Below are 23,264 nucleotides of genomic sequence, written 5' to 3' on the forward strand. Positions count from 1 at the left end.
TCACAGGTGTCCTGCCATTCGATTCTTAATTACGTTATGTTTTGCATTCCGAAACTAGACCGTCACTGCAGTGCAGCGCTGGGGATTGTACTACAGCACGTTTCACAGCCCATATTTCAGTAAGGTGCGATGTCAGTTCCACAACAACCATGCATAATCTCTCATACTGGGATCTGGGCAAAAATTGTTTCCGAAACAGCGGTAACGAAAAACATTTTTCTGCTGTCATGGGACAAAGGAAATGGTCCCATAGAATCGCAGGCTATATAGTACCTTTGTTTTAGAGACGTGTTTACGTTTGGAATGAGTTATCAACCATTGCAACAGAGAGTCGTTTTTGCAGCAGCGCAACCCAAATAATTAGTTAGGATACGTCAGTTGGGTTAGGTTGGGCTACTTAGAAAGAGGTAACATTTTCTTGAATGTGATGAACACATAAGTCGATAACGACAACACAATACCGTTTGAAGCTCAAGCAAATGTTACCTCTTTCTCTGCAGACAGCAGCTTGCTTACACCATGCGAGCTTGTTCATGATACGGATGTTACTTTGGTTACGTCAGGAGGTTTGGCTATTTATGTCAGTTTAGTTGGGTTAGGTCAGGATAGGCGACACCAATTAGCAGTGTACCAGGGCATGGGCTGCACTGGGAGACCCCAGCATCAGACCATGCAAGAAACTAATAGCCTGGAATATATATCGATGTGTCACTTCTTACACACGTCTGATTTCCTGCAACGAGATGTCCTACTCCTGAAAAATTCAGTTGTCCGTAAAATGTAGCGCATGACTTTTGGAACTCATAAAAACCCCAGTGCATGGACACCGGCAAGTGCAACCAACTCGTCACTGTGTCTGCCTTCTCATTGTCCTCTCACCGTTTTCTCTTTTTTTTTCTTATTTTATTTTAGCATGCGTCACCACACGCTTAATCCTAAACCACTTAAGGCACCAGAATTGTCCCCTAAGGCATGGGACAATTTTTTCTACCAGTGCAAGCTGGGACAATTATTTCTGGCCCCGTTTTTCGCTGCATCCCCACAGAATAAGTTGCTCACACGTTGCTCACGACAATGCACTTGATTGCAGTGGGCACCAGCCCAGTGGCACAACGATGTGGGCAACCACACTTGGTAGGCACGTGACAAATAACAATCCTTTGATATGACACAGCAAGACAGTCCCGCAATGTGATCTTGGCTTTCCTTGTGCCACAAAATTTCAAATGCAGTGCTAGAAACCACGCACATGAAACATGAGGTAAACATTATTCTTAGAGCCCAAGGTTTTCGGGAAATATTTGGGGGGGGGGGGGGTAAAAATTGGGGAAATGAGTGTGTGCTTGAAATTAATATGAATTCAGATGAAAAAAACTTCCAAACAGCTAAATTGGGGAGGGGGAATTGGGCTCTATTACTGTAACGAACTGCGCACTGTTTGGTACAAACTGTGATGTAATTGCGTTTACTGCCGAACAAGCTGGTGTGCATTGCTATAGACATTTCAGTAAGGGCAATTTGCTGGGTAAAAGTCAGACTCCATCCTCAAGAGGCAACTTTCAATTAAGGGGAACATTAGAATGAATCCCTAAACTTTGGGCTCTGATTTATTTTGCAGAAAGAAGTAGTATAGTGCTGAAGAGGGTTAACACTAGTTTATTAACAGTTGTCCCTCTTGAAAGTAATTACTACAGGAAAGTAACATGGTACAAGTAACGAAGATTGACACAAATGTGCCATATGTATACGAGGTGCTTCATAAAGGTCCTCCGGCTGAATAATTCATAAACAAGGTGGTGCTATCAAAAAGATGATTCATTGATCATTCCTGAGGTGTTGGCCAAGAACTCAGCAGTGGGAGAGTCATTTGCATGCTCTCATTGATTGAATAAAGCTCGTTTTAAACTTTTAAGCTTGTTAACTTTTTACTGTGGATGCCTTCAGTAATTCTGTTTTATTGATTTGAACCTTCAGCAAAAACTGTTCCAGACAAAGAAACACAGCATTTATATGTTAATGATTTCTAGTTAATTGGTTTCGGCGTACATATTTCTTGGACGGAGCAGTGTATCGATGCGCTCTTACACTTAGCTATGAGGCCGCCAAAGAAAGCTTTCTGATAGCATCACCTGTTTATGAATTATTCTGCTGGGGGACCGTAGTGAAACAGCAGCTACACCTGGGCTCTGACTTTCTGTGCCAGTACAAAATTTCAGAAAATCACCTTAAGAAAATGCAGAACAAGGCATATGCCAGCTAAAATTGTGTATACGTAAAACTAAAAAGTAAGATAATCTCTTGTACTTATTAAATATGAAAATTGGAATCACTTAGGAAGTGAACGTGAGTAGTCACTGATTGTTAAAAACTATAATTCTTGACAACCTCTTACGCAGACGTGGCCTTGCAGTCACCTTCTCCGTGTACTGTTTGGCAATGTGATAAAGTCTTATCTTCCCATAACAGTCTGCAACGTGTTTTGCAAGGCGAATGACATGGTTTTCGTCTGGACTGCACTCAAACATGTGCTGACTCAAAGTAGGAAAAATGTCCAGTCTTGCAGACGTGCACAGAATGTCCTGCAAGACGGCCCTTGTGAGAAGCTGCCCAAGCTGAGCATTGGATGTCAAGATTCCTTCTGAGATATGAAGCATTTGACGAACACGTTTTTCAGTTGTTTTACAAATGGCGATGACACTCTGAGACGCACTAATCAGACCACCTCGAGACTTTCGACGAAGAAGAGCACTGTGTAGAGTTCTGTCTGTGAGAGCGTCGATGCAGTCAGCACAGGAGATCTTCCTTGTCACCATCTTGACAACGTACCCCGCGATGTACCCCACAACATCTTCAACAAAGGCTGACAGTTGCTCTGTATCAGGTACATCTGCGTAGTCGTGGTGTTCAACACTTTCACTATGTGCAGTACCAAAATAGCGGGATGCATGAATGTCAAGTTCGTCAAGGGAAGTAGCTCCTGCTGCTGCTGCTGCTGTCACAGTCAGTATGCGTGTGGAGTCTTGGGCGATACAATTACCTCGTGCTGTAGGCTCGATTTCATGGTGAACAAGGAGCCTCTTGTATGCAGCCATGAAGTGTCCTGCCGTCGGGTTGTTGCACCACCCACCTTTACCCCTCAACGCACAAAAGAAAAGTTCGAGGTGGTCTTGAGAGAGTTTGTATGTGAGCAGGTACCTTAAGAGTGCATTATCTCCTGAAAGAAGATGGCTGCATAGGCTTTGAATGCTTGCCATGTTGATGAGGAATCCAAGGAAGCCTGTTTTTCGTGGGGATTCTAATATTGGCTTTCCAGATGCATCTTTCAGGTTGCCAATATACGCAGTCATCTCGTTGAAGAATGGAATCCAAAGATGGCGGGTTGGATAACGGATGGGTGCTTTGAAGTTCTTTGCCAGGGGATTGCGGGAGTTCATGATGTCGAACAGACGATCGAACTTCCTGAGGAATTCCACTGTTGCCTCACATCCATGAAACATTGGATTGTTTATGTCCCTGTCACAGAACTCCAGAGCATCCGCCACACTTGAGCTGAGTGTCTGAGCTGCCAAATTCACTTTCATCTTCTGACTTCCCCAGTCAATGTGGGCAGCCTTGAGCTTGTTTCCAGCATGAAGCCCTTCCGATTGCTGCAGATTTTGGAGGGATACGAGGTAGGCCCACTTTATTGTGCCTCCATTGCTGTCTTTCAGGGTCCCCATTGTTGCCAGGGCATTACGAATCAGCTTCAGCATGTGGCAAGCATCGAGGATTACATGAACTCTCCAGGAAGAATCAGAAGGGTGCTGAAACCATGGCCTGATGTCGGGGCTTTTCATGTTTGCACCAAGGTCTTGAAACATGGTGAGGTTAGAGCCCAGGCCGTCACTCACAATTGCAGCTATCAGAATTCCAATGTCATGTAGCTTTTGAAGGCAGAGGCTCACAAGGTTTGCCTTTTCCTCCCCACTTAGGCTGTTGATCAGAAAGTATGCACATGGCACTTTCCAGTTACTGTCCAAAGCAACCACAAGGAATACAAGAGCTTGTGTAGCTGGTTCCTGACTGTCGTCATCAATGCCAGTACCTAGGTTTATGAAGCCATTAAAGGACTGTCCTGTGAACTGAATCTGCTTCTTTATGCTCATTTCATCGAGCATGAGTGAACACACGACACGTTTAGATAACTTCCGCTGCTCTTCTACTCTTACTTTCAAGGCATCAAAGGCTTCGTGTGTAAATCCTGGCTCACCATGGATTGCACTGTACCATGACCTGATTGTTGCCTGGTGCGGAAGTGCCAAATTGAATGTCTTTCTCACATACTCGTACGCCTTCGTGGAGTAGAACTGCAGTGTGAGATCAAAACTACGTAGGGATGGGGGGTACTGCTCCCTGCTGATCTTCCCATGTTTGTTGTGTATAGTACGTAGCACCAAATCCAACTGCACGCCTGAAAGGGAGCCACGGAGAATGTCGCTGCACTGCTTTGAAACCAGTGACTTTTTCTGGAGGTCTTCAATCACACTTTCTGCAGTTACCACCTTTTTCTTTAGTCTCAAATTCTTCTGGTGGGTATGCTTCACTTTTTTGCTTGCACCTTCTAGTCCCTCAACTGCGACGTTCACCTTCAGTTTTAATGTACGAGGACTTTCCTGCACTACGTATGTATGGTCAGCTGCAAGACTACATGAGGCTTGTGACACTTCTGATGACGGCCCTGGTGTGCCCCAAGATGGTCCTGGCTGTGACGTGCTACCGATGGTATCCTGCTCTACTTTATGTCTAGTGGCAGGGGGCTTTCTTGGTTGTGCATTCTGTGTAACAAAGATGTAACGAAATATGCATTCGTCAATAAGTTCCAAGATGTTATGTTTGAAGAACAAAGACAATAAACGGTTTTAAGTTCAGCAGTTATTTATTGTCATTATGCATTTTGAAGGTACAGGAAATGTGCAAGGAGACAATACTTTTATTTCAAAAATGATGACGTATGGGGGCACTATGCAAAACTACTGAATCCAATTTGACATGGGAATGAGTAATGACGCGCAAACACCACCCTTTTATTTATCCATGTATGCTGATCTCTGTATAGTGGGCTCTCATTAATGTAAGCTCTGATAATTCACACTTGTGGGCAGTTTATTTTGTCTGGTTACTTAAGTGTCCTGCAAAAGGGGATCAAACTACTGTAGCTCAAACAAGTTCAAAATTTTTGGTTGGCAGGCTATGTGTCCAGTGTATTAAAAATTCGAACGGCACTTGTGCTAATTTCACGCTTTTCATTCCTTTATAAGATATGACTACTTTGAAGGAATGGCTACCACAAATCTGCTTCCGTAAAACAAACCTTTCAGTAGGTCGCACTCTGACAGCCTCTGCTGTTGCAAATTTCCAGAATGTGAAATCATCAAAACTGTGTCATTTTTTAAGATGTTTACAGTTTTGCAAGCAGTTGAGATGCTGAGAGGACACTCCCATTGCAGCTAAAATGATTACAGAGCGTTTCAGGGGTCCAAAAGGAAACTTGTGGCAGCATAAAGGTAACCAACAGTAGATGTAAGCAACGTGGGTCACTAATTTGTACCAGACAAATGTGCTCCCATGACCTAATTCTTCCTTGCGGCCCATGTTTAGATGTGTATGTGTAGTAATCAACACAATAATCACCAGTCCCCTGCTGGTTTGAATTACTGAGAGTCTACTGTACATATGTGGTTCACATCTATGACAGTTAATGCAGAGCAATCACACACTATCCAGAATAGCTTAAAAATTTTTGATGTGATGCATAAGCTTTTACTTTTTGGAGGTGCTGTGGAAAATCAAACTTTGTTGGTACTGCGTCGGTCTTAAGGCGCACTGTCTGCCCAGTCCGGTCAAAGCAGTCTTCCTCAAAATGCCTGCTGCAGATCACCGAGGTCTTTGATGGTGTCCAGTCTTTTCTGCGCAGGTTCTGCACCCATTTTTTGAGTATGACAGGGCGGCTATGAGGAAACCTGTATCAAGAGATCACGTCTTATATACTGTCACAAATAACATTGCATGCAACCAATTATTAATGGAGTTATTGCAAGAAGCTGACAACAAAGGCCAGACACAAAAGAGCTAGATGACGCACCCCAGTGACATTATCGCAACGGAGACATTCTTTGTCAGTTCATAATCACAGATGTAATAGCGATAGAGGGACAAAGGACGAGACAAATACAGCACATGCTTCACAAATAAAAGTCTTTGGTTGGCAATACACTGCTGTGTTCGTCTCGTCCTTTGTCCCTTTCGTCGTCTCCTCGCATTGGGGTTTTCTATCGATTTAAAATGGATCACCAACCCGTCCGGGTTTCAACTTTGTTTCAGGATCACAGTTGTCTCACGACGTAAAGCCCCACATCCCTTGCTACGACTTAACACTAAAACAGTAAACAACGCAAACACATAAAGGATGAGACTTTCCTCGCGAAGCTGATTCAAAAAGATGACTGCCTACTTCCTTGGGTAGAGAACACCGTGTACCGGGCTAGCAATGCACGCAGTTTAGCGCTCGAGTGCCGCACATACACGGATGACAACACTACCACTGTAGAGTAACATGTTCCTTGTAACATATTATGACCTCAAACTATCATTGACGCCGGGTAAAATACCAGGGCGTTCGCTTGAGCCTCGGAAGAGCCATCTAACAACTTGCACCAAGTGCTGGTTTCGTGCAAAAAAACTGTTCGAAATCGTCAAAGAAATGTACAGAATGAACGTCAATTTATTCCTTAATAACGAATGACTCACCTGTGAAAAGTTGTGCCCTCTCCTTTTCCCGTACGGCTGGTGCAGCCGTAACTACAACAAGCCGGCATGATCGCCCGCGGGAACTGTTGTGGGTACAGTAAGATGGCGGCCGGTTTCTTCACGCTCGCGCTCCCTATCCGCCATCCAGCCTTTTACAATCGAGATCAGTGGACGCGGCAACCAACCTAGGTGACGGACTGATCGTGACGTCAACCCGATCGGAAAAATGCTATTAAATGTCATCGGATGTTATTGCTTGTTATTAAATGTCATTTGTGTGTTATTACATGTCATTTGCGTGTTATTACATGTCATTGGGTGTTATTAAATGTCATTAAATGTGTATCCAGGTGCCTATCAAACACTATCGACACGTGAGTTCCCATTGATTACCTGAGTTAACAGTTACCTTACCCTGACGGCGCGGAAACCTGGGAACCCATTGTTCACACTATCGATCGGATTTCCATGGTTTTCTGAGATATCTTATCGTGCATGTGCGTGTCGCATGTAACCTGAGCGGCCCATTGTTACGAGATGTTATATATACCACTACTACTGTGGCTGTAATATTTTAAAGTAAACTTTTCCCATGGCTGGCGACTGAAGTGCACCGTGCCCTGCGTATCTCCATTTTCTCACATTTTGCTTTGCTTGGAACTGGACGTCCGTCCGTATTTGGGCCTGCTGCCGAAGGGACGATAGCGTTGAGTGTATAACGTTGTTGCACATTGGAAAGCTCATAGTCCGGGTGCGATTATTTCTTAACTTGATAAGCTCAGCAAGCAGCTGCCGGACGGAGCTTCAGCCCATAACAGGGCGTTTGAGGTAGGTGTCTTCATTCGATAATTGAAATATTTCTTTATTTATTCGTTTCGATATGCTCCCAAAGGTCCAGAGGACTTTACATGAGGGGGGTTGCAGTAAACAAAAGAATTAAGAATTAGTAATCAGTATAATATATATGATTGAGCATACCTATACAAAATATGAAACAGACTAAGTGGTTGAGTGCGAAATTAGAATGAACAAAAACATATCGTTGTTGTGAGAACAAAACTAGGATGCAATGATTACATTCGTATGGATCTATTGTTGTGGCAACATATTGTTAGGAAGGCCATTTCAGTCTAGCTCTGTGCGAGAAAAAAAATATTTCGAGAAAACGTTACTGTGAGAGAGAAAGCGGTCAACTTTAGCGGTTGAGATGGGGAAAGATGACGGTGGAGCAGTGAATCGGACGCTATCGTGAGGGAACGTAACGGAAACCTTTGTGAAAGACGTCGCTTTCAGACAGCATAGTGTCGATTTTGTTCTGATTTCGTTGCGATCGCCGTGTTCACTAGGCCTTACACCGACGACAAAACGTATTATTTTCAGTTAGATATCGATAGATAAGCAGTGATGGGCAAAGTACCTCAAAATTATACTTAAAGTAAAGTACCAAGTACCTGGTGTCATTAGTACTTCAAGTACAGTACAAAGTACCCAATTCCAAATGTACTTCAAGTACAGTACAAAGTACCCAATTCCAAATGTACTTCAAGTAAAGTACAAAGTACTAGGCAAAGTACTTCAAGTACTCATCAAGTACATTGCCAATTTAATTTGTATCACTTTGCATTTCACTGTTTAGTATATGTGTCTTGCCTTTTTGTCAAAACTTTAGCGAGTATTCTTGACAAATGCTCTGAAGCCATAAAGTCCTAGGTTAAGTGCTAACCCGTGAATATGAACTTCATCTGATGTCATAATTTGCAGTAACTTGTAGAGAGGTAATCAGTCACACTCAGAGAAAAATCTATACCTTTAGAGGTATAGATCGCCTGCTCAATAACTTAGCCCTTCTTATGTATTATTTTATACCCCGCTTACAGGTATAAAAAAATAGTCCTCAACAAAGGGCTATATGCCATACCTTTAGGGGTACAGCTCTATGCCCCTGTGAGAGTCTGCAAGAGTACCATTCATGGTATTAAATCACACCTAGGCATAGGCATTTTTAGAGGAGGGAACTAGAAAAATCACCTTTGGAGGGAAGAAAAGTCTTTGACATACACACACAAACGTATTACAAACACACGCAAACGCATATGGTTGTGAAGTAGAAAGCAAAGCTCGTGCACATTACTCCCCATGTAAAAAAAAAAAAAGAAAATATGGAGTTCAAAAACTAAAGAACAATTTTCGAGGAGAAGGATCGCTCCGCGCAGTCATCAAGTGTGTATCACGATGTATCGCGAGATAGACATTTACAGAGCAACAAATACTGATATACCGGTGTCGACTTCACAACCTGTGGAGCAGCTTTCGTCTGGTACGCAACCCTAAGGGTGAGGACATCTAGATTCAACATTCCAGCAATACAGATGTTATACAGCCATAAACTAACCATGTGGATTCAGATAGTACTGTACTGATGTCTGTGTTTCTTAATTAAATATCCGTTTAAATCAGCTGATACCGTCTCAAGAAAAAATAATAATGATGTGATACAGCACGTTGCGGAAGTAAAGGTATAAAAAACCATAAAGGTATAAAGAAACAGAAGGTATAGCAGCCTCATCTATACCGTGAAAGGCATAGCCTGGTGATCTATATTCCTGGTACCGGATATAAACGCGTGGTGATGAGGTATAAATATGGTATATTAGCGCTCCTTTATACCTCTTTCATACCCTTGAGAAGGGTTGGAGGTATAAATAGGAAATTTGTACCTCTTCTATACCCTCCAAAGGTATATATCTGAGAAGGTATAAAAGAGGTATAAGAGCACATTATTATACCTTATTTATACCTTTTTTTCTAACAGTGCAGCTGTGCTGTGATTATGCAAACTAGTATTATGCCCTGACTGATCCAAGATCACCCGCCTAGTGTGGGGTTCCGGTACTAATCTTCTGCTATAATAGACTAGGAAATTTCAAGGGAAAAAAGTACAAGCAAACATAGATTATATATTTCTGGGCATTCCTTGATGCTTTTTGAAATACAACATGTTCAAGAAAAAATACGAAGAAAGTAAAAAAGGATGAAGCACAATGTAAGCCTTCATTTTTATACGATTGTGATCTGCAGTAATGTAATGCATGTGACCAATTAAAAAACGTAAAATGTAAAAATGAAAGCATGTGTGTCTTTCAGAGTGTTCATCATGTAATGCAATCACATATATAATGTGATATAAAATGATAATTAATTGCCAATGAAGGAAACAATATAAAAAAACATAGAACCCTCCACTGGGAGAACTGAAATGACAATGGACCAAGTCATTGTGCTGCTGATTACAGTGTCCATTCCATTCGTTTTACATAATCATAGAAGCCTTGATACTTCAACGTTTCAAGCCTCTCAACAATAGATTTGCTTCAAGAAATATGCTCTTTAAAAGCACAAAAATCATTTTTGGTAAAATGTCAGACTGGGACTCTTGGTACTGCATCCCACTAAAAGCGCAAAAATGACGACAAGAAGACGAAAACTCAGAGATAGCCCTATCTGTGTGTTTTCGTCTTCTTGCTGTCATTTTAGCGCTTTTAGTAGGGTGCATTTTTTATACTATTTTGTGATTTTTTGTCTGCAGTCCAAGTTTGGGTACTTGAGTACTTGATGGGAAAGTACTCTGAAAAAGTACTTGACGTACATTACAAAGTACACGATTTAAAATGTACTTAAAGTAAAGTACAAGTCCACAGAAATGTACTTAAAGTACTACTTGAGTACTTGGTACTTCAAGTACTGCCCATCACTGTGGATAGGCATATGTTGATAGTGATTTCCGAGAAACGTATATGAGGATGTACATTTGCAGCGTAGAATCAGAGTAGTCTGTGAAAATTTTTTGTCACGAAATCCTCGCTTCACTGCTTTTGTTTTCGTCGCCATTTTGGGTGGCGGTAAGGTGTCATAGCGACCCCCTTGATAAAGAGCAAATCAATCAGAGGACCGAAACTGTGATCGACAGGTCGAGCCTCTTTCTGTGACTCCTCCCAATGGCCAACCTCCCTTTTAATATCGGGCTCTGGTGTGCACGTTCCCGAACTGCCACCTGTGCTGGCGGACGAAAAACGCCGTTTTGGAAATCTTGGCTTTTCTCTTTTTTTTTTTACTTTTGAGCGGCTGAAAAAAAAAAGAAGACGAAAGACTTTTTTCATCAACAATTCTGTTTTCTTCTTCGTCTTCTTCTTGTCTTTACATCTTTATCTATAAGGACTGGTGTGCCGAGCGCCTAATGCAATGCATGGGAAGCGCGTGGTGACGGCCGCGGACAAGATGAATGACGTCGAGTTACGGGTGCTCTTGCGCCGTCGCTCGCAGAGCGCCAAGCGGAAGAGCACATTTCTGTGTGGCGCATTCAGGCAGAGGGTCGGATTCACTCGAGGAAGCGTTACCAGGCTCCAACAGCTCCCCATAGAGCCCATAGTTTGAGATAATTCACACGACACTGGGCACACGACCAATGAGAGTGCAACGTTGTCGATATTGTGCATAGCCGGTCGGCCAATCAGAATCCTTAACGTTTGGCTGACCTTTCGATCGGTTCTGGCTTCCGTCGACTTCTACTGCATTCCACGCCTGCCGCCGTTATCCGGAATTCAAAATAACTGAAGCGACTTTTTTTAAAAAAGAAACATTTATTCACACAAAGCAGTGATTCAAACATCTGATACATGGGTGCACTGTGAATGCAAAGTCCACTGCGTTGCTGACACTTCGAACTTGAATACTTCGAACGTAATAACTTGACGCAAAAATAACACACTGTTCAATTCTAATTACCGAGCCAGTCTCACGAGTGTGTACCGTTCCATGATGAGCATCCTTTTTCGCTGCTGCAGTGCATCATGCATTGCAGCAATGGGGAAAGCGCTTGTGTGGCACGTAATCCCGAACGTGTTCTTCACGCTCTATCCGCTCCAATTCATGAAGTATTCCAGTTTCGCAGTTGATAGACTCTTTGTGAGATAATAGTTGTGTCCAGAAACAGCACAACACGCGTAGAATCACACCGACGTACGAATCATACCGTGAACATACTTCTACAAACGGTTCTGTCGATTGACACCCCAAAACACGGAACACGCTAGGGCGCGGTGCCGGCCGTGCTATTTCGAAACTATGCTGGAACGGCCGAGACGCTGTACGCACATGCGCGCGTACAAGATGCGACTTCAAAAAGCTGTCGACCAGTCGGAGCGCGCGCACAGTCTCGGCCAATGGGCTTGCAACAAGGTGTATGGGTGCAGTGGTACCAAGGGCCCGAAACTCCCCAGGTGAAAATCTGAACTGGAATCTGAAGTGGATCCGTTTGCATGCCAAAGTGGTTTAAAGTGGAACAAACTGTTTCCGGTTTAGAGTGAAGTGGTTCCACTTGATTGCCAAGTGGTTTCCAACTGGCTTTACCCAGCCTCCAGTTGAACTGGATCTGCCTGCCATCCGGTTCCACTTGACTGCCAAATGGTTTCCAACTGGTATTATTCAGGCTCCAGTTGAACTGGATGTGCTTCCATCTGGTTCCACTTGACTGCCAAGTGGTTTCCAACTGGTTTAACCCATCCTCCAGTTTAACTGGGTGTGCCTACCATCTAGTTCTAGAGTGCGAAGTGGATGTTGTATTCCACTTCGCTGGCAAGTGAACTTATCCCTGCTGGTCCACTGTAATTTTGACACCTGCCCTAGAAATATTCGCAAACCTTCATCGGGGTCAATTGAAAACGCTCCGCGTTCCTTTCAGGTGCATACAGCAGATACGTGCACTGGGTCCACCGGACGTTTTTGCAAGATAAATGATAATCTCCATTTACATTCGGTCCATCAGGCGTGGGGACACCTGCCTTGCTGATATGTCTGGTTCCCAACTGGCAAGGTCTCGTTTGTCTTCCAAGCTTCCTATTATGCGCATGATTTTGCGCTGTGCCACACCCCACTCCCAAAAACAGAGGAAGAAGCAATAGAGGCGGCCAGTGCAGGCACTTGTAAGACACTATGTTGAACTGGAATGTCTTTTTTTTTTTTACCTTCAAGAAACCATTTATGTTAGGGAAACTACGTAATGGCAATGCACTCAGCGTACTATGCAGCTCAGGATTCGGTGTGTGCTGGATGGCACGTTTCAAAGGATCCAATTCACCTCACTGCAAGACAGTACTACATCACCATGAGGGACTATAATATATGTTACGGTGAGAGGAAACACGACGACAATCAAAGCAGTGTCGCCCTGTTGGTCAGTTCTGTCAGAGCCCAAACAAACAGTTCAGTGCTTTCCCTCACACACAAAGGCAAGAAGGATGCTACTGTCTTTCAACGAGGAAATACTGACTTGTTGCAAGATGAGGATTTCTTGCTAGTTTCCATGACAGTCATGCAAAAACAGCTGTTAAGGCATTTGGGCACCAACAGAAGTGTGATGAACATAGGAGGAGCAGGCAAGCTAGCTGGTGTTGACTTGATGTTAATGCCAAAGTGTACACTTTCTTTTTACCCTGTCTCTCCTTCACTTTGTGCATTAAAGCTTCATTGCTGGTTTGTGTGTCTATATGTTCGTCTCGTCCCGTGTTCGTCCTGTGTTTTCCCTAAAACTCGAGGCAACGTTAACATTAAAAGAGAAGTGTGCATAGATTCTACACATAGCACCACAGATGGGTCATTCTATGTGGTAGTTGTGTACTGCCACTTCATACACTTTGGGTAATGGTTCAGGTGAAACACTTTACAGCAATGCATGCTCTCCTACATTATGATCTTTCAACTGAAGACCATATGCCACATTTTGAGCTTGGTCTGGGGTATATTACAGCAGGTAAATATATTTAAGTGTGATGACATACATACCTATAGCACACACAAGTGGCAATGTGCATATCCTATAAAGTGCTCTGACCTGAGAAATCTTGTAGAAAAAAGAATGGTGTTAATATTCTGCTAATAAGAAGTGGAATAAACTTTCCACTCACTGCGCCAGGCAGTTTGTTTTATTCTGTGTGTTTATATCTCTCGAGTACTGAGTACTCTCTTGCAATATAACGAGACACCTGCCCCTGTGATGGTATTGTTTTCTTCAGCTGCAACAGATGCTTTTTACCATGAAAATACTAACATCAGTTGGCATTGCAAGGATAAAGCCTTGGTGAGCTCAAAGCCGCTCTGCGTATTCTTGTGAATGATTTATCTAAAGGAATGTACACACTTCCAACAACCATCAGCAAACTCTATATATAATGCATCATTATTTAATTAGATTAAAGGAAAAATATATTGCAATCACACCAGCTCAATTGCAGTCTTTTGTTATCATCAAAAATATAATGGCCGGGGTACATGACTCTCAAGATTCTGATAATGTAATTCACATACAATGCTCAGTCATTTTAAAATTTTTAATGCACGCCTTGTATATTCAAGTTTGCTTCTACCTTGTCTCATGCTAGAGTTGGCTATCCATGCGGTAGCCAGAAAATATGGGGGGGGGGGGGGGTTCTATGGGGACTTTACATGAGCAAGGAGGATTTTGCCCTCGTTTTCCTCTCCCAAATGTACTACCAAAGGTACAATTTTGGGAGGTTTGAACCCCCCTGGCTACGTCCCTGTTGGCTGTGCTATGCTAAACCTGCTGTGACACTCCTGAACAAAAATGCCAAACAACTCCGCTTTGTCTCAACAAAGATGCAAGGAGTTAAAACGGGTGCAGCTGTCTGAAAGCCAACCACTGCAGAAATGCAAAAATAAGAACAACAGTTCTGGAACCTGATGTTGGAACAGCTACTGGAAATTCAGAAGATCATACTATATGCGTGAAAATAACTAGCACACAATCACAAATGTTCGGATGTTCATGCGTCTTCCTCAGCAACTGAGGTCCAATGTATGCTTGATTGCATTTATTTAGCATTTGTGACAAGAGAGGGAAGTCCTCAAGATATTGTAAATCTACTCAGTATTGGCCAGTTAGATCACACAACTTGCTCGATTAGTCTTATAAAGCTTTGTTTCACACCTCAAGGGAACGTAGCTAATCGGTAACCTCAGTGAGCCAAACACGCAGTTCAGGTCCAGTTTTGAATATTTTTACTGGTCTCGTTTGCTTAGCAATACATCGTTCCAAAATACCACAAATTCCAGCTGGACACCATATCAATGAGCCTGTTGCGTTGCACCTCATCGGAGGCTAGCAGGAAGATATTGAATAAGAAACAGGTGACTGGCTGTTCTGTACACCTCTCAGTGTGTGTGGCCACTCCTGTTTGCTGCTAGGGTGTCGCTCCCATGAAGACACCCCGGTGCTCCGTAAACTTTTGTCCCAATCTGTTCCAATATTGATGCACAGCTGGTGCGAAGAGAGCAATAGCAGCAGGGCAGTTTTCAGAAGAAGCAGGAAATACACCCAGCCAGAGGATTTTTGTTGAATTGATGCTTAAGGACCTTCACATCTACATCATTTACTCATTCATGCAGCACTGTCATGTGACAACACATGATAGTCCATTAACGCTTTGAACATGAATTGAGCTTTACGCCTCTGGTTGGGCGTGAAACAATTTATCTTTCAACAGCTCATGACACATTTGGGGGTCATGACCCACAGTTTGAGAAACACTGCTCTATGCATCCATTCCAACAATAATCTGGCATCCTTCAAAAACACCATCAAACTGCTGATACATAGGGTGACATGCAATTACTTTTTCACAATGTACATTTCTCTGCTGTGCAATATCTTTGCTATTTGTTTCTTATACTTGTCATGTGTTCTTGGTACTTCTGTTCCCCTCAAATTGTGTAGACATTCGCATTGACTGTGCCTTGCACTGTTCAACAGGGTTTGCCCTCTCAGTCCTGTCATCAGTTATCAGTGTATACTGTCATGGTGGAATAACAATAAAAACCTGAAAACTGAAAAAAAAAAATCATCTGAAACACATCTGTCTGACTGATTCCTCTAACAATCACCTCACAAATGCTCGATTAATGATAGTTCATGTAACCACTCCTCTGGTTGCATGGCACAGGGTATGCACCTTGAAAATGTCGTCGTGGACAGAAGCTGTAACAGGCCGAGGAAATTTTGATGATGTGGTGAACCTATGAGTTTGTTGTTGCCTTGAATGGGCAATCATCGCTCAGAGGTAAAACTTATTTACGTTGACTACTGCCTTCAAAGTCTAACTATAAATTTTGTCATGTTCTGCACTAGTCTTGGTACACCGGAGTTCACCCAAATGACTTTCTTAAGCAAGAGCAGCCTTTTGGGAAGAAATAGGCAGCAAAATCTCAAATTGGAACAGTGACCTCACCAAGCAGTGTTTGTTAGTTGCCGGGGTTGTACAATGTACAGCTTGGTACAAATGTTTACGGACCACCATGGTGTCACATTTCTCCATTGGAGTGACACCCTAGCACCAAACAAGAGCAGGCACACATACTGATAGACAGTCACCCGTTTCTTATTCGATCTTTTGCTGGTAGCTGGCAGGGGACCGCTCCGATGAAGAAAAGCGCAGTGCCGTGAACTTTTGTCTCAGGCTGTACACGCTGTTGTGTTGTACTCATATAAATTCTCAACTGCATGCACTTCTTAGAGGATCTTTGGAAATTTGAAACCATTATGCCTCAATTGTCAACTGTGGTCGTGAGCGAGATGGTAGGGGGCCCCGGAGCATATGCCCCTTTATGTCCTGAAACCTTGTCAGTCTGGAACGTTGCAGACGAATCATCAATGCAGGTTACCCACGCCCAGTGATTTCCCCAGAAATTCACTGCTGAGGGGGTGCCGAGCTTTCAGGGGGGGGGGGGGTATGCTTGGTGAAGGTTCTACTTACGAAATTTTTCTTAGACACGGAAAGAATCGTGGCACAATGGTGACATATCTGCGGAGCTTTCCCGTTTTATTTGTACATGTTAATGCGTTACAACACAATACAGTAGAATACAGATTCATTATGAGCGGCATTTCAACATTAAGATGCATAATTGCACGACCGACGAAGAAAAAGACTTTCACCTTGGCTCACGAAACTCAATGAATACCTAGCATCCAACGGTGAAGAGAAAAAAGACGAAAAAAGCAGAATACCTCGCTTGATTGAGTTGGGCGCAAATGCTTCCTTGTGATCCACATTGAGTTTGCATGCCCGAACGCATTTTTTCTAGTATGCGCGTACTATATGAATGGAACAGTGATTTTCAGATGAATTTGTCCAAATGCATGGTAGGGTCATCTGCATCACTGTGGTCCTACAGCCCAAGTTTGACAGTACAGGATGTAGTTCGCTGCGCCGGACTCACTACTAGAATGTGTTGGTGGCCGAGTTGGGTGGTGTCACCTGAGAAATATCAGGGGGGTGTTCCAAAAATGCAGGGAGGGTGTACACCCCCCCTGAGGGGGGTGTAGGGAAATCCCTGCCCACGCCTGACGGAACCTTGTGATTTTATGGACCTTTCTCCTTTGATGTTCTTCTCCGTAAAAGCACCCAATCAGTTACAAATATAATAACACTTTAAACTTCAAGCTTTCAATCTTTTTACCCCAGTGCCTTTAGTTACAACTAGGTACAAATGTACAATGTACAATGTTCAAGTGGTTTCCAGAGTGGACCGGGCGGCAAGTGGCTTTTTAGGTTGATCCAGCTCCAACTGGTTTCTGAGGTGGGAATCGCTGCATAAACCAAACCATGTAGATGGGGAAAGAAAACATTACTTGCTGCATAGTGTGTACATGGAGGAAGAAATGACACTGCACGTGGTAAAGCAGAGACCGTTATAACAGCGCTTGCAGTATTTTGTTCAGTACGTAATCACACAACATTAACGTGAACCTGAAGGCGTAACTACAACAGTGCTTACTTCAGTGCAGAACACAACATATTTATTTAACTGCCCAAGTTAACTCTAAAAACTCACACTCCCTGCTGGAAATATACCAGAAATCTTATTCGGTTTAAGTGGAGATCACATTCACAATTTTCATTGAAAGTGCCCAAAATTTCTCATTGCGAATCGACAATTTTGGACAAATACCATATTGAAAACAACACGAATTTAGAGGCTTTCAATGAGAAATCATTGTAAATGTGAATGTGAAGTGGAACCAGTCGCACAATTGGAGGCCTGCCTATAGTTTCCCATTAAAGTCACACTGAAATTCTCATTTCCGATGCACTTTTTGAATGCGCAGTGATTATACTGTTGCATCAGAAAGCATGTTTTCGTTGTAAAAATGAGTTACACAAAATACCGTTCCTGCGTGAACATTTATTCTTACACACATAAAAATACAGTAGATGTGAAAATATTTAAAGTGGCAGATACAACTGTGAAAGTTATTTGTGATGTTTTTATAAGAGCGAGTATTCACCAAGCAGCTGGAAATCGCTAACAGGACATAGAAGTATCAAGAACAGAAACCGTAATAAGCACTTACATGTTGTGAAGGTATTCTGTCAATCATCAACACACACCATAAATCCACAATGAGAAAGTTCATAGAGATGTATCCCCATGTCCGAACAGTGAGGACGAAAAAAAACATGGCACGAAGCTCTTTTTCGCAGGAGATTTGTAATGCCCGCCCAGCTTGCCTTTCTTGCGTGAAATTTAAGTCCAGCTTCGTTGAGAATCCGTTTTGTCCACTTGCCAAATGCCGACGCCCCTATGCCAGTCGCGTCGAACGAGGGTAAACTTCAAGTAATGACATTTCGAAAGATAATGCAAAAGCTGCTGGAACAGCCGCATGTCAACGTATATGAGCAGCAAAATATATTGCATACCGTTGGACACAGCAGGTGTGGCAACCAGGGTGTCGGAGCGAACCGAAAACCGGAACCGAAAACCGAAAAAAACGCTATTTTGGTGCGAACCGGAACGGAATCGAAACCGTATACGTTTTTTTCGCTCAGGAGGGAAACCGAAAAATATATTTAACGGTTTTCGGTCCAAGAAAAAACATCGCCGTTTTGGACTACGGATAGGCGAATAAAACAGACGTCGTGTGCTCTGAAGTCATGTCATGGATACTATACGAGGGTTACGGTTACGGTGGAATGTATGTCGGTATACTATGACCCTTAGGCTCCCTTTGTAATGGTTTATCGTTCGCGCACGCACACAGACTTAGAGGTACATGTGCTAGCAATGTGCCGTAGTGTTCGCTTTAATTTGATCCCCGCAAACTCTATTCAATAAAACAGCGACCCAAGGAGGCTGCATAACGGCTCTCTATCGGTAATGTCGCGCAACGCGTCCCTTGTTTGAGAGGAGCTAAGTTTAATACATCTACGTATGCGCGAGGGCAAGCCCGTGCGAAGTGGCAACTCTTTTATGGACAGAAAACGAAGAAAATAAAACGGAGCCGTCGAGCGCGTTTGTGAGTGAAGGTGTTCCTCGATTTGCGTCGTACTCGTGCGGTGGTGCTTGCTGGCTAGACAGTAGCAACAGACATTCGGATGGGACGCGATCACTGCAACCCAGCAAGAAAGTACTTTACGTATGGCATCACGCCAAACAAGTCCGTTTGTAGCATGTGCTTCAACAAAGGAGAAAGCCCATTTGAACAGACAGGAACCACGAGCTATCTCCTGCTTATTAAACTTATATATGCCCCCCCCCCCCCCCACGAGCTACCAATTTCACAGCTGTCTATTAATATTAAATACCATGTATGCGGAATAAACGGGTTTACATTTTGTAACACCGATTTTTTTTGTGGGGATGAATATTCCCAGCAGAAGCGGAACCGGTTCACAACCGGTATGAACCGTTATTTTTTTACTCCGGAGCAGAACCGGTACCGGATCGTCTAAGATGTAACCGGAACGAAACCCGGAACGAAAAACGTTTCGGTTCGACACCCTGGTGGCAACACACTGACATCACGATCCTCCTGTCAACGGCCGCGGTGCCTGCGAGTGCAAGGGTAAAAACATGCAAAACGTCGTTGAAAAAATGGGAATGCTTGACAAATGGACTACTGACCTTAGAGACGGATAAAATCCTCGAAATCAAGCACGAATGACGCCGAGTGCTTATGAGCGACCGCTCACAACCTGACGCTCCAACATTTCGTGAGAGACTGATCATTGATTGACTGTTGGCGGCAGGGTGTCGGAGCGAACCAGAACCGAAAACCGAAAAAAGCCGTTATTTTGGTGCGAACCGGAACGGAATCGAAACCGTATACGTTTTTTTTTCGCTCAGGAGGGAAACCGAAAAATTTATCGAACGGTTTTTGGTCCAAGAAAAAGCTTCGCTGGTTTGGACTACGAGCGAGTGAAACTGACGTCGTATGTTCTGAAGTCATGTCACGGATACTTTACGAGGGTTACGGTTACGGTGGAATGTATGTCGGTATACTATGACCCCTTGGTAACGTTTTATCGTTCGCGCACATAGACTTACAGGTACATGTGACCGGTTGTGATTCTCTACCAATGTGCCGTAGTGCTCGTTTTAATTTCATCCGCCCAAACCCTCCTGAACTAAACACGACCCAAGGGGGCTGCGTAACGGCTTACCTATCGGTAATGTCACGCAACGCGTCCCTTGTTTGAGAACAGCGAAGTTGAATACATTTACGTATCCGCGAGGGCAAGCGCGTACGAAGTGGCGCTTCTTTTGTGGACAGGACACGAAGAAAAGAAAACGAAGCCGTCGAGCGCGTTTGTAAGTGAAGCTGTTCCTCGATTTGCGTCGTACTCGTGCGGTGGTGCTTGCTGGCTAGGAAGCAGCAACAGGCATTCAGATGGGACGCGATCGCACCAATCCAGCAAGAAAATACTTTACGTATGCCATCACGACAAACAAGTCGGTCTGTATCATGGGCTTCAAGAAAGGGGAAAGCCTATTTGAACAGACAGTCACCTACAGGAACCAGGAGCTACCAATTTCACAGCTGCCTATTCATATTATATACCATGTGTGCGGAATAAACGGGTTTACATTTTGCAATATTTTTTTTCTGGGGATGAATACGGCCACCAGAATCGGAACCGGTTCAAAACCGGTATGAACCGTTATTTTTTTGTTCCGGAGCAGAACCGGTACCGGACCGTTTATGATAGAACCGGAACGAAAAACGTTTCGGTTCGACACCCTGGTTGGCGGTCCCTGGCGTCCCCTCGCCAGCTCTCACCAACTCCCCATAGAGCCCATAGTATAGGTAAATTCACACAACACTGGGCACATGACCAATGAGAATGCAGCGATTGCTTCCTCAATCCTCCAATCAGAAGTCTTTCCGTCCGGCTCGCAGCCCGACCGGTTCTGGCTGTTGCTGACTTCTGCTTTCCATACTGCCCTGTACCGGCTACCCCTGACCTCTAAGTCTACTAGCTTTCATGCACGTCGTAAAGTTATTCCGTGATCCCCAAACAACTGTGAAAAGTGTCGTAATGAACAGAAATTTATTTGAGTCATTATACTGACGCAGTCGGCAGGATGACGCATTTACATGCACTGAGCGTAAAGTCCATTGCGTAGCGCTTCCTAGCACACTGGAACAAAGTTCAAACTTGCAAAACACGCATATCGACACAGCTTATTCCCAGCAACGAACAACTGTCACATACTTGCGCACAATCTCTTGATCATCATGTCCTTGCCTGCTACATGTCAAACATAAAATGCTGCTGCTTCATGAATAATATTTTCTTGTCACCGCTATGCAGATCTGACGACGCTCGAACATGTTCATCGAGCCAGAATTCGCGACAACACTTCAGTTTGAAATCCGATTGGCTCTTCGTAGACCGATGCTTGTATCGAGGAACAGTACAACACGATCGAAGACACCATAATACACGGATAAGACGGCGAACGCACTTGCCTCCCAACGAAAGACACCGCCGACCCGGCGTCCGCCGTTCAAACTTCAAATGAAACCGCCGAGGGAGTACGCAGGCGAGGAAGCGCGAAGTGCCGTTTTCAAATTCCGGCAACCAATCCGGACACGCTTCTGGCGTCCGACCAATAGAGAGGCACGGATTGCTCCGTGCGCAGTAACACGGATTTTGATACAGAGTTTGCGAGAGCTGTGGGGGGCTGCCCTCGCTTCTGGAGGACGCTTCTGGTCGACATTCATCCACTGATTCTTGTAAGGAATGCATTAAAAATGGCTTACAGTAAGAGGTGAAATAGCAAGGTACCATGGCACATGTACTTCTGAGGATAATACGTTCACAAACATTTGAAATGACGCGAACTATTTTCAACTCGCACGAGCCACGATGTGGTGCGCCACGGAAATTTATTACGACGCGCCCTCTTGGCGATATCGCGGCCGACGGTCCATCGCCGCCTCGGTCGGTTTGTTCGGAATGGTTCGGAACAAATTTCAATTTCAAATTTTCATTTAAATTTCACTTGCAATAATTTCGATATGGTTCATGTGATGGAATTTCATTTGTTTGAATTGGTTTGAATTAGTTCATCCTCAACATAAATGTACAGCATTCTTCTTAATCATTATCCTAATCATTTTTTCTTTTTTCTGTCAATAAATTCCCCCAATCATATATTATTACTTAATTTGAGAGTGATGATGTAGCGTTGTACTCGACCTCTCGGTCTTCCATCCTGAACTTTGACCTCACTTTGACCTCAAAATGGATCTGTCCTTAACCACTTTGGCCTTAAGTAGATAGTACCCGCTGAAGTAAGTACCCGCTTTTCATTGATGGCTCACCCCTGACCTTTGTCACGACCTGCCGATACCTGGGGATTACAATTGACCGTGGCCTGACGTGGTCCCAGCATGTGAAGCTGCTTGCTACCAAGGCAAACGGTTTGGTAAATGTACTCAGGCGTATTGCTGGTGCATCCTGGGGCCCGTCATGTTCTGACCTCTATCGTGTTCATCAGGCCCTGGTGTTGGGGACATTGCGGTACAGCTTACCCATCCTGCATGGTCTAAGTCGAACCCAAGAACAGGAACTGCTCAACATCCAGGCCCGTAGTCTCCGTGTCTGTTTGGGAGTCCCCAGGACAACGGAGACGTATTCTGTCTTGGCAGAGGCGCGAGAGCAGCCGGTTCACATACTGCGGGATGGTGATACCCTCCGCGCTTATACACGCTACATTACACGGCACCCGCTCCACTCTCTTTGTCGCATTGATGAGGACTGCCCGGCGTCTGCTTTCGGCAGTGCCATTGCCCGCCTGAAAGGGAGCATTCCATCTACCGCGTCTACACCATCCTATGCACCGGCGATGTGGACTCTTGAAAGACCCTGTATTCACTCTAACATCCCTGGACTCCAACGCAAGAAAGACGTCCCCACAGTCGTGGCCCACCAGCTCACACTGGAGCACCTCGCCTCAACACATCGACTAAGTCGCCATATACCCAAGCAAGCAATGGCCGATGGCCGACGGTTGGCAAAAAGTTGGATGACAGCTGGCCAACGACTCCTTTGGCCAGCCAACGTTGGCGTAATGTTGCATACTGGTAGGCAGAGCGACATACTTGGCAAGCCGTCGGCCAA

General features: G+C 44.1%; 1 protein-coding gene and 1 long non-coding RNA gene across 2 annotated transcripts in view; both read left to right on the plus strand.

Moving 5' to 3' along the window:
* The window catches only part of LOC135391631 (2',3'-cyclic-nucleotide 3'-phosphodiesterase-like), a 210,817-nt gene that overhangs the window by 115,668 nt on the left and 71,885 nt on the right, over nt 1-23,264 (plus strand). The gene's annotated exons all lie outside the window — the stretch shown is intronic.
* Nucleotides 2,918-4,126, plus strand: LOC135393254 (uncharacterized). The gene is made up of 2 exons (XR_010422555.1): nt 2,918-3,861; nt 3,972-4,126. It is a non-coding gene; the product is annotated as an uncharacterized LOC135393254 (long non-coding RNA).

Source organism: Ornithodoros turicata, chromosome 4, assembly GCF_037126465.1.
Source record: "Ornithodoros turicata isolate Travis chromosome 4, ASM3712646v1, whole genome shotgun sequence".
Taxonomy (NCBI): Eukaryota; Metazoa; Arthropoda; class Arachnida; order Ixodida; family Argasidae; genus Ornithodoros; species Ornithodoros turicata.